Source organism: Ruditapes philippinarum, unplaced genomic scaffold (genome assembly GCF_026571515.1).
Source record: "Ruditapes philippinarum isolate M1 unplaced genomic scaffold, ASM2657151v2 ctg7171_1_1_1_1, whole genome shotgun sequence".
NCBI lineage: Eukaryota > Metazoa > Mollusca > Bivalvia > Venerida > Veneridae > Ruditapes > Ruditapes philippinarum.
This window is the reverse complement of record NW_026864394.1, coordinates 46,202-58,170: the sequence shown is the minus strand read 5'-3', so window position 1 is coordinate 58,170 and position 11,969 is coordinate 46,202.

Below are 11,969 nucleotides of genomic sequence, written 5' to 3'. Positions count from 1 at the left end.
TCGAAGAAATGAAAAAAAACGACATAAAAACGTTATTAAAATGTACCCTACTCGTAAGCACTTGCAATTATACGTATACAAATCAAAGAAAAATGCATCATGCTTGACGACTCTTAATCATGATAAAAATTTGGATACTTCCTAGCCAGCATACCACAACTGACATGACTCATCGTCTCCCTACACATATGCACATCTATCTTCTCACTAGCTTCTGGAAACAGCTCCTCACTCGCATCGACCTCTGTGAGCCACCATGTTTAATGCTTGCGAACTGCTTCGCTATCCATCTTACTCTCTTCTATTCACTACCCTCTTCCACCACATCTCTCAGCTCCTTCACACTCTCGGACTGACAACAATAGACACTTTACAATCACAGCATTCTACCATACGCCACACAAACTTCACATACATTTCTCTCATTTACAGCAACTTTCATGAAGATCACCTCACCTTTTCGTCATCCCTTCTACTATCTCTATTCTCTACAGACTGCACATTATACAACACTACACTCACTCCTCACAAAACACTCGATAACTACTACACACCCTCTATATAATCTACTACACATCGTGACATGGATCCTAGCAATGTTCGAGCAAATATCTATATATCTTGAACTCGTACGACAACGCTACGATCGCTCTATTACAATAAAAATATCTCAATCAGATAAATAGTAAGATAATATAATTATGATATAGATTATAATTATTATGAAGAATATATAATTATAATATTTTTTTGTCAGATAGTGTATTCATTTTTTATATTGATGCATGCTCGATAGATTTAATAAATGTAGCCTTTTGCTTATGCTGATGATATTATATAGAATAATAATACCAATCAATATGGAATAATACCTTATATAATTTTCATTATCAAAAATCGCATATTATTGATACAGCATTAGGATAATATTGAATTTATTATATATTATGAGTAATAAACAAGAGATAATATATATACATATAGAGATAATATGGTTATGTTTTTTAGTAATGTAATGTTAAGACGTGTATTATTTTTAAATTTTTAAGTGCTGCAAAAAATTCTACAATGTAATTTTAGCTCGACGCTATGAAACAACGATTTTATTGAATATTATTATTTCCTTAATCTGCTGTTATTTTTGGATCTCATCAGTTCAATCTCGAATTGTGATTAAACATGCTATGATAACAAGAATATCAGTAACACAATTATCCCATTACAATATTGTCTGATGAAAAATTTATAAACGCACTAGAGTGATGTCATGATTTCGACAGATGACGTAAACAACCCTCTTTAAAGCAATTTCTTGTAACAGACCTGATATTATATATCAACACATGTTATAACCTCCCTTTTGATAAAAAAGCTTGAAATCATGATTTTTCCGGTAACAAAAGCATCATTCTTGATTTGCTGTGTATTTTGCATTACTTCCCATTGCAGCCGACTAACCATCTGCGCCACACTCAGAATCCACTACCCGCGCGCACATATCTACCAGAGAATCATAGTGCTGAATACGTCACAGCTCTTGTATACATCATACCACACGACATGTCACCGTCACCACACTTTTCCTTGCCAAATCTCACCTCACGAACCTCTCACTACAGCACACTCTTTCTCTCTCTCGCAGACACCTCGTCGATATTCATAGTAATGTTTAAGCTTTCATCTAGATTTAAGTTTATTTTGTATGTTAAGTGAAAATTGTATTGTTTCGTTAAATGTTTTGATATATTAAATGTTGACTTGGATTATATATGTAATAAAAATACTGAAAGTAAAGAAAATAAATAAATAACATGGATATTTACTACTGAAATATTTACTCCAGAAAAAAATAAGGGATGAGAGGTGAAGTATAAGAGTGAAGTGTCTGGGGAGAAGAGTCTTGTACCCGCTTAAACTTACATCATTTTCATGAATTAAATCTTTAAAAAAACATCTTCAAACTAATAGATTTAAACCTTAAATGTTCAACAAATAAGTAACGCGATTTTTTTTAAACAAAATCATGTTAAGCATTTATCAATGAACCTTCTTAAAGTGGCATGTTTAATGAATCTCCAATCAAGTTTCTACATATTGCTGCCATATACTTTACAATGCTCTTTATTTTATAACAGAAATGTTATCTATTATTACATGGTGGAAAAATATGAATCACTAATTTGGATATACATGTACACATATGATATGTACATTAGATATTTATCATTTATCTAGCCATTTGCAATATTCAGCTTTAATGATAATCCAAAAAGGCCATTTAATGAAGCTTTAAATCTTTGCTATTTATTCAAGATCTATCATTTAAATACTCCAGGAAGTTCCTCGAGCTAAATGGTACCCTATAACTATCTCTATTACAGATATTCTTACAGTAAATATAATCTTTTTATTCTATACCTCTTATATTTAATTATCGTTTATACTTCTATAAGCACTTAGTATCCACAAAGCCACTTCAAATATACTTATACTAATACTTTGACTTTATTATTAATTTGAAACTTGCTGAATAAATCAATAGTTTAACTGTTATGAGAAAGTTTATCTTAAAGTAAGATTGCATGAGATCCCACAATAATATTTTGTTGATAAATACTCCCAATAAAATCTGGTGATGACCAAGTTATCTTTAGTTTGATATGAAAAGTTTATCTCAAAATATTCAGCCTTCTAAAGCTTTTCTATATTAAGTACGAAGGGATGTTCTAAAGTAATGTAAAATCGAATTTGAAACGTTCATATCCCACTGTTTGTACTGATAGGTAAATACTTAAATATACGAACTTAACATTATACTTTATCTTTAAAATCAAAGAATAAAAGTCCTTTACAACGTATTAACATGCTATTTGATATACGTTTAGATGATACAGAAATTGTTATAATATAGAAACAACCAACTTATTAAAACATAGTAACTTCATTATTTGTACATATCAGAGCTATATGCAGATTAGCTTACAATAAATATTGAATTGTTGTCATAATGTGCTGTTACAAGATATATCAATATATCATGAGATTAAATTCCTTTAATGCTGGTACTTTATTTTTCCTGTCGACACTATTCAATACAGGTTAATACATTCAAGTGGTAAAAACTAAACTAAATGAAAAATGCACTTATTTTAATTGAATCCTACTTTTTTACATTTAACTTACAATTACAGGCTAAAATGCTTAATTAAGCAACGTATGTCTCAAATTCAAGATATAGAAGTATGTAAAACTATTTCACCACTTAATATGGTAAGTACAATTTGTATGTTTTTTCTACATTTTTTTTTCAAAATAGCGGATAAATTCCTTTCAAAGTTAAGAGTTAATTTACTGACAGAAAGTAAATTTATTGATAAATAAAAATATGCTCTCTGTCAATTGATTATTTTCATAATCAATGCTAATAATTTGATTGATTATTGTAAGCCAGTCTTATATCTTTTTGCTTTGGTTATATGTATGACCAATGCAAATGAGTTATAGAACAAGAACACAAACAATTGCAAACAGTAAAAACATACAAATTAAAACCAACAACCCCAAAAGCCACACCCCCAAAAAATAAAGAAGAAAGAAAGAAAGAAAAAATAAACAGTTCATATGTAAGCATATCTTCTCTTATTTGGCTTTCATTGATACAGCTAATACAGAAAGTTTAATTGTTAGTAAAAATGAATTTAACCTTTATGTTATAAACGTTATCTTTATTATATACTTTCTAAACCTACCTCACTCAAGGTTCATTCATTCTTAAAGTGTTGTTATCTTTATAGAAACATTACTTTAAGTGCATTTCCCATTTGATGGAAAGTCATTGGCATAAACTCCATCAGCGTCTAAGTAGTCTTCGCATGCAGGTACTTGATATAAGTCAATGACTTTATAATAAGATAAGTTTGAACTTACTTCTGCATGCTTTAAGCTGATACTTAACAAGAGTCTCACGAACTGCGCAAGTACAGCCACTGATACTAATTTCGGTGCAATGTTACGATCTCCAACGATAGGCATTTTATAAAGGTCTTTGTTATTTGTAGAAACTTGAATCTCTTTATATTCAATCATTGTATAGCATATCTATACGATCTTTAGGCCTAGTGAACGTTGTCAAGAACAGAAACACGTGATTTTGTGAGATAGTTAAGTAACCTGGGACGACCTGCTCTATGCGTTTTATTCTCATTTGTGAGGTATAAAGATAGCAGTAAAGGTTATCATGCTGTCCTATATAAGTTATTATTCACAATTAAATGATTTATAACGATAGAATACAATATTTAAAGAGTATAATGTCACTCTGTTCTTACAATCATTTAATCCTCTTTATGTGCTTACTGTGAGAAATTAACTGAACATAGTCATATCTACACAGTGGTGGACAAGATTAATCCCTATACCATGTCTTGTAAGCCAGTAAAATCAAATGAATACCATGTCTGGCGATCAAAAGTACCGGCTACTTCCGAGCATTAGATACCATTTTGGTAGTCTATATACTATAATTAGGATCTTTAGCGCTTGCGAAACAAGAAGTAGATACGTTCGTTTACAGTGATAAGTTTTCTTTAACTCTCTGAACGGATATGCTTCACTTACTTCAACAACATATTATTTATTTTATAGCAATATATATAAGGACTATCAAACTTTCGTTCTAAACTTACATTATAAGGCTTCCTTTGATCTTTGAAAATTTCATTTGAAATTTAGTTGCGTTATTCGAATACATTGAAGTCATTCATATGTTCCAAGAAATGTCTCTTATAATGTCTCAACACATCATTTTTGGTTTAAAAAAATGCTAACTTTAACCTAGAATTACTGCTCTTAAAAAATAACGTGGTTTGCTTGTTATGAGTACTAAAAATGAATACAAATTATTTTTAATTTGGTTAATTTAAATAAACATATACCAAGTCGTGTACTTCTTTATAAAAAGTTAGTATCGAAATTTAACAACTACGTAGATAACTCCAAAGGATACTTCATATGCATGTTTCCCCAATAAAATAACTAAGGTATTGTACTTTATTATTTTCTAGAACAGAAATTATTTGTTCTTTTCAAGTATTCCGTTCATGAAAAACAAAAAATGTTAAAATAGGGAAATTCTGGATCAAAAGAGCACAAAATTATAAACGTTTCTTGAATCATAACTACTTGACATTAATAAAAGTCAAGATGTCTCACAGCACGCAAGCTTTTTATTACTTGGGACCATACGCCGCTTTTCATGGAATGGCACTACTGTGTCACATTGAAGGTTCCATAATAACCGCCGTATGAACATCTGCGGATGTTTCTAAATTCAAAATTGTCCCATTTCATGTTTAAATGTTGAATTCTGCTTAAGCCGGTGCTAGGGGGCGTGGACGGTAGTTGGCACTTGACAGTACCGTCCATGAACAGACAAAATCAAACCGAGCCTGAAACATTTTCAATTATAACGTGTTGGGCTTTCTTTTGGGATTCTTGTTTTCTCTATTTTACACTTTGAAAAAGGAAACATTTACTCTCTCGACCAGCAAAAATAACAATTTATTAATGCATAATGATAAAAAAGAATAATTTAAGATGTAATCTATAAGAGTTACAAAAATATGATAAACAGGATGTAAGCCCGATTGTAAAAAGGTTTTAGTAACATGTATTAATCGTCTACACCTTGAAATTCTCCAGACTGTTGGTTGTCGTCAGAGTAAATATGGGAGTAACATGGGAAATATTCCAACCTCGATTGTAAAGAGACAGACACCTTAACAACCACTTGTAATAATATTTCGTAGTCAAATGCAAATGAGAGACGGTTATAAGCTTACTTCAATAGAAAGGCACTTTTACTGAAACAATTCTACCATTGGCATGTTTAAATGTTGACTTTAGTTTAAGTGGGTGCTAGGGGGATAGACAATGGCTTGCATATACAACTATCGTCCATCAACAAAACAAAATCAAACAAAGAGTCTGCAACATTGTAAATTTTGTCGTCTGAGGCGTTCCTCAGGGACACTTTTCTCAGTTTTTGGTATTCAATGAATGTAGTGCATTATCAGGTGATACTTAAACTGTATACAATGTAACTGTCCATTAATACAGGTACATGTAGCAATGAAGAAATCAGATGATCTTTAAAAGTAACCTACGCTGTGCTGAAGTTATTATGTAAAATTTCCTTAAAGCAGAGTAAACTTTGGTTCGGCTTTATTTACTGCAAAAAGATACAAGAAACATAAGGTTTTACTTTATGTTTACATGTTAAGCTAACTTTAGATCTTAAAAACTTTTTATATATTGTTTACAGGTCATTTTAATGTATAATTGTATCACCAACGCTCATGGTTTCCATGTCTTCTATATTGCATTTTAGATATCTGTTGGTGAATAATCTATTAATTCTAAATGTTTATCTCAGTCAATTCAAACAATTTTAAATCATCAGTAATTAACACAGAATGACTGATTTTATTTTAATATCATACTTTCAACTTACAAGTAAGAAAAAAATAATACACATTGAATTTTGATAAATACTTTTAGGATCAATGATCCTTTTTGCATTTTCATGGTACAACTGAAATGACTGCAACGCTTGGTCAATATGTCTCATACAAGGACAATATATGGTGACGGATATGATTAATATAAGAAAAAGCTTAATTAAACGCGAACGTAATAATTTCGAATATGTTCGGCTTATTATGAATTATATGGTACTTAAATTGCCTATGAGAATATAAGATCTGCATTGATAAGATTAATAAGATTGCAAAATGCAGAGCCCGTTTATTAATTTGCAGTGCAAATTAATCCTCAAACGTCTCGAACGTGGTATTCAGTAACTATGATATTTAAGTCTGAGTGTAATGTAATCAAACTACGAGGGCATTTTTTTTAATTTCAATATTCCGAGATACATATATAAATGCGTCATTTTCTCAAGTTTTATATCTTTAAGTGTATGGATATTTCGAGTAGTATATACATGTATATTATTCCACACCTTTCAGAATATAACCAAATGAACTTTCAGCATTTGCACCACATGATGTTCCAATAAGAATAATTATTAGATCCAATCTGATCAATTTAGCTTTGTTTTTATTTCAAGTGTGCAAATAAGCCCTACCAAATCTCATGAACTCGGTTTCATTTCAGAGTCTGAAAGATTTATATCATATGCATGTAACACCGCATTTAGCCTTGTTTTCATTTCCAGAGTTTCAAAAGGTCCATAATAACCCCATATTGCACCCCAACTAGCCTCGTTTTCATTTTTGAGAATCAAAAATCCATATCAAATTCTTATTGTACTTGAAATAACAAAGGTCTATCAAAATGTCAAATAATATTGGTGTTAAATAACAAGGTCATTAAACATGGTTTACAACAATACTTGTGCACAGCTGCGCAGACAGACTACGCTAGCGTCTCGTCCAATATGTTTTGACAGCTTTGTACTCATCTAATAGAGTTCAGTATTGTTTTCAACAATGTACAATAATCTTATATTATCGCCATTTTCAGTCAATGAATTTAGTGTTGAATGTTAAACTTTGATAATTTTTAGAGAAACAAATTCAACAATTTATGTAATTAATTCAATATATGTTTGTTCTTGTTCTAAATTCCTACTTCATTTACATGTATTACAACAAAATGTTTAGAACACATACAGTATTGTAAAGTAAAGTCTTTAAGTATATCTGATATGGCACGAAAATTGAAGATTCCATGGTTATTGTCATAAGAACGCTCTTGAAGCTAATCAATTCATATTTCACCATTTTCATGTTTATTTTTGGTCGGTATGCAATACAAAATGCCGTATGCTGACGACGGGGGAAGGGATGCGTGCTATAATTAACAAGAACCGGTTAAACCGGGTGATGCTCCCCGAGAAGGTTTTGGACAGTGAAAGTATAAAAAAAATGAACAAAGGACAAACACTCCAAAATAAGTTAAGGCGGATTTATGTTTTGTGGCACTGCACTTCTATTCAATGAGAATTATCTATCTATAAAGTTTCCTGATGATATCTCTTATAGTGTCAGAGAAATGTCCCAGGTAAAATTCAAAGTGTAAAATGAAGAAAGGGGATTAACTCCCAAATTAGACAAGGCTGTGTTTAGGTTCTTTTAGCATTGCAGTTCTATCCAATGATATCAATCTACCTTCAAAGTTTCATGTTGATATCTGTAATAGTTTTAGAGTTATATCCCGGACAAAAGTAAAAATAAACAAAGGGCAATAACTTCAAAGTAAGGCAAGACAGAGTTATGATTCTTTAGCAATGCACTTTTTCCCAATAAGACTTATCTATCTACAAAGTTTCATGTTGATATCTCTTATAATTTTAGAGTAATTTTCCGGACAAAGTTCAAGTGTCAAAATGAACAAAGGACAATAACTCCAAAATAAGGCAAGACAGAGTTACGGTTTTTATGCACTGCAAACCCATTCAATGACATATATCAATTTGCAAAGTTTCATGCTGTTAACCCTTATAGTTTAAGAGTTATGTCGCGGACAAAGTTCAGTGTGTACAAATAAACAGGCAATAATTCAAGTGTTATTCAAGGCAGAGTTACAGTTATTATGTACTGCACAACTCATCAATTATATCTGTCTACCTACAAAGTTTCATGTTGATACCTCTAGTTTTAGAAACTTTCAAACTCGAAAACGACATCGGTGACCCCTGCTGCTTTCACTTACGAGGACTGATAAAAAAAGTTCTAGGCCCGATGTAATTCTGGTAGTCAGAGAACCCAACTTATAGTCTTACTTTTCAATATAAACGCCCTCTCCACCAATGCACTTTGCCACCTGTGCTCCAACTTGTTTAATCCTTCAAAAAAGAACTCTCTATTTTTGCCCCCAAAGAACTCATTGGCCGCCTCAATGACATCTCCATTGCTCCAAAACAAACGTCTACCACGAAGCTTGGTTTTAAGTTTCGGAACAAGTAGAAGTTACAGGCGGGCAAGTGCGGAGAATATGGGGGATGGGGAGAAATTTCAAAGCCGCAGTCAATTGAAGTAACCATCGGAACTTGGGATGTGTGAGCTAGCGCATTGTCGTGCAAGAGCAGATCGCCTTTAGTCATTTGGCCCCTTCTTTTACGCGCGATTTCTTGACCCAGGTGTCTTAATTTGTATAGTACGTGGCGTTTTTGATACGACCTTACTCACGATAGTGAATCTTTATTATCCCCAGAATATCCCAAAATTTTGAAGCCATCATCTTGCTGATGGCACCCTCTTGAATTTCTTCGGAGCGGGTGAGCCAGAGTGCTTCAACTGCATGCTCTGTTTTTTTTATTCTGGATCGAAGTGATGGACCAACGTTTCATCCTGAGTTACGATCCGGTAGATAAAATCAGTGTTCAACCTCGTAGCGAGACAAAATATATCTTGAAATGTCAAGCCTGGTACGTTTCTGGCCGACAGTCAACTGTCTGGGCACCCATCTAGCGGAAAAATTTGACAAGCCATAGAAATCAGTCAGAATTGCCTGAACTGAACCAAAGCTTGTACCCACTTCCCAGGTCTCGCTTTCTGTCTCACATGACCGTGCACAGCTTCGGCAGTTTTATCGTTCGTGGCCTCTTTTGGCCGCCCAGGCCGCTCATCATCCCCAATGTTCTTTCTGCCCCTCTTAAATTCAGCAGCCCATTTTGTCATAGTGCTATACAATGTTCATTCCATATTATGTTACTTTTTTCTATGCAACTGTTGCATACATCACAGTTTTTATAATTTTCCATAATCTTTCTAATCTTACAAAGTTATGTTTAAACATTTAATTGCTTTTGATGTCGCTTTTGATTTTATTCTAATGCGTGATAGGAAAACCTACTTAAATTGTATCATGTTCTGTATCACGCTTATAAAAAATGCACGTTGCATTTATTATAAACCAATTTTTTAAGCAAACTTTGTGATCCTTTCAATTCGTCACATGTTTAATAAACGAAATAACCTTTTGTACTTCTCACATATTCATGTACTTTGTCAATTTATGTTGGTTACCAGAGCATTGTCTGGCCGATTGCTTGTAATAGATTCCGATGTCCACATTGTACTCATTATTTATCACGAAAAAAACAAACAAAAAAAAAAACAAAAAAAACAATATTTCGAATTTTCAGATATTGCTTGAACATCATACAATGGCTTGGTAAAAAGTAGATTATGTAATGTAATGTCATAGTAGGAGCGTTTGCTCGGCGAGATATTTCATATTAATTCAGGTCTTCAGATAGACAAATTCCAATGTTATCTATCAGCACTTACAACAGGCAATATCTACCTCCCGGAAAAATAAATAAATAAATTACTCCTGAAACAGGCAAGGTCTAATACATAATCATGTTCATAGATTAGCTGTAAAATTACATTGCGTCTAGTATGATTTTGACGTATTCTCTTTGATAAGCAACATGTTGGATTTGGCATTTTATCTGTCTAGTGAGAGTTATAACTTAAGATATCCCTCTTATCTTCACGTCTGTCACTTTTGTAGATTTAGTGAAAATATTGATGTCATCATAAAATTTAAAAACAAGACAAACACTAAAAACACTGTCACTTTGATTAAAGATTGGGAACCAAAAACATTTATTCGAAGTCAAAACATTGTTTGAAGGAAAGCATGAAAAATGTCGCACTTTTGCTTTTTTATAAATGATTATATTTTTTAATAAATGTCAGTTTAGATCAATTAAAAAATTGATGTATAATTTTGCTTCAGTTTTGACATGACCACAACTGAAATTTCAAATTCTACTTGCGCAATGGTACGTACCACCTTCCAAACAAATCATTTGCATCTCCGATAGAGTTGCGCGCACGAGGGCTCATGTTGTTAGCCATTTTAACAATTTTTAATTTTTACAATTTGGTCAAAACTAGATAAAGTGCAAATTTATTAATAGTCAATTATATAATTAAATCAATGTCTATTCATTATCATAAACTTCTTAAACAAATATGTAATATAATACAATGTAAAGATTTGTTATAAAAATTATTCGATATGTATTTCTTTTAGTCTTTAAAGAGACTTTTGTGTTGTTAAATTGAGCTGAATTAGCTATTGTAAAATATTGACAACTTTTGTAACTATTGACAAATTATTTAAAGGAAAAAAAAGATAAATTTTAAAAAGACTTTTCTACCTTTTTATGATATAAGTATTACCAATATAGTACTAGATATATTACAGGAAATTGCATTGGTATTGAGTTATTGGCTAATTTTGGCGAAGCTTAATGTAAAATTGAAAACCTTTGTTTTAAAAATCTAAAATTATTGTGCGCATACACTCACTATTTACTCCTGAGTAGGCATAATGCCACTTTTGATAAGTTACTTTATAGTGAAAATCGTGATACTTTTAGGTTTAGACGGAATGGAACTATTTGGCTTGGAGGTAAATATTGCATTTGACTTTGCTTGCCTTGAACATAAAAAGAAACACGTTCCCATAAACCACCATTTTATAAATATACTGTTTTTACACGATGAACAATTGAATCTGTTCCCAAAGGAATCAAATGAAACGGTTGTTAAAGTGCAAGTCTTAACATGCTGTATAGGGTCTGAATACACGTTTTTATTTTTATTTAGCGTTTTAGAAATTCCTTTGGATTTTCCATTTATATTTTCAAAACTACTTTTAGCAGCTAAGACTTGAAAATCATGTTGCAAAACTCTCAAAGTTACAAAAACAATTTCGACAATGCAGACTACATGTGTATATACTACTCTCCTTGCTCTTCGTATCATTGATGATATCATATCAATATTGTATCGATTTATTTTAAGTGGCAGTATATGCTCAACTTATTTCTTTATTATGTATTAAAAACACTGTCTAGGTTTACGTTTAGAAAGAGTTTGTTAACATATTTTACTACAAGAATCCTATTGTAATTAACATCTAAT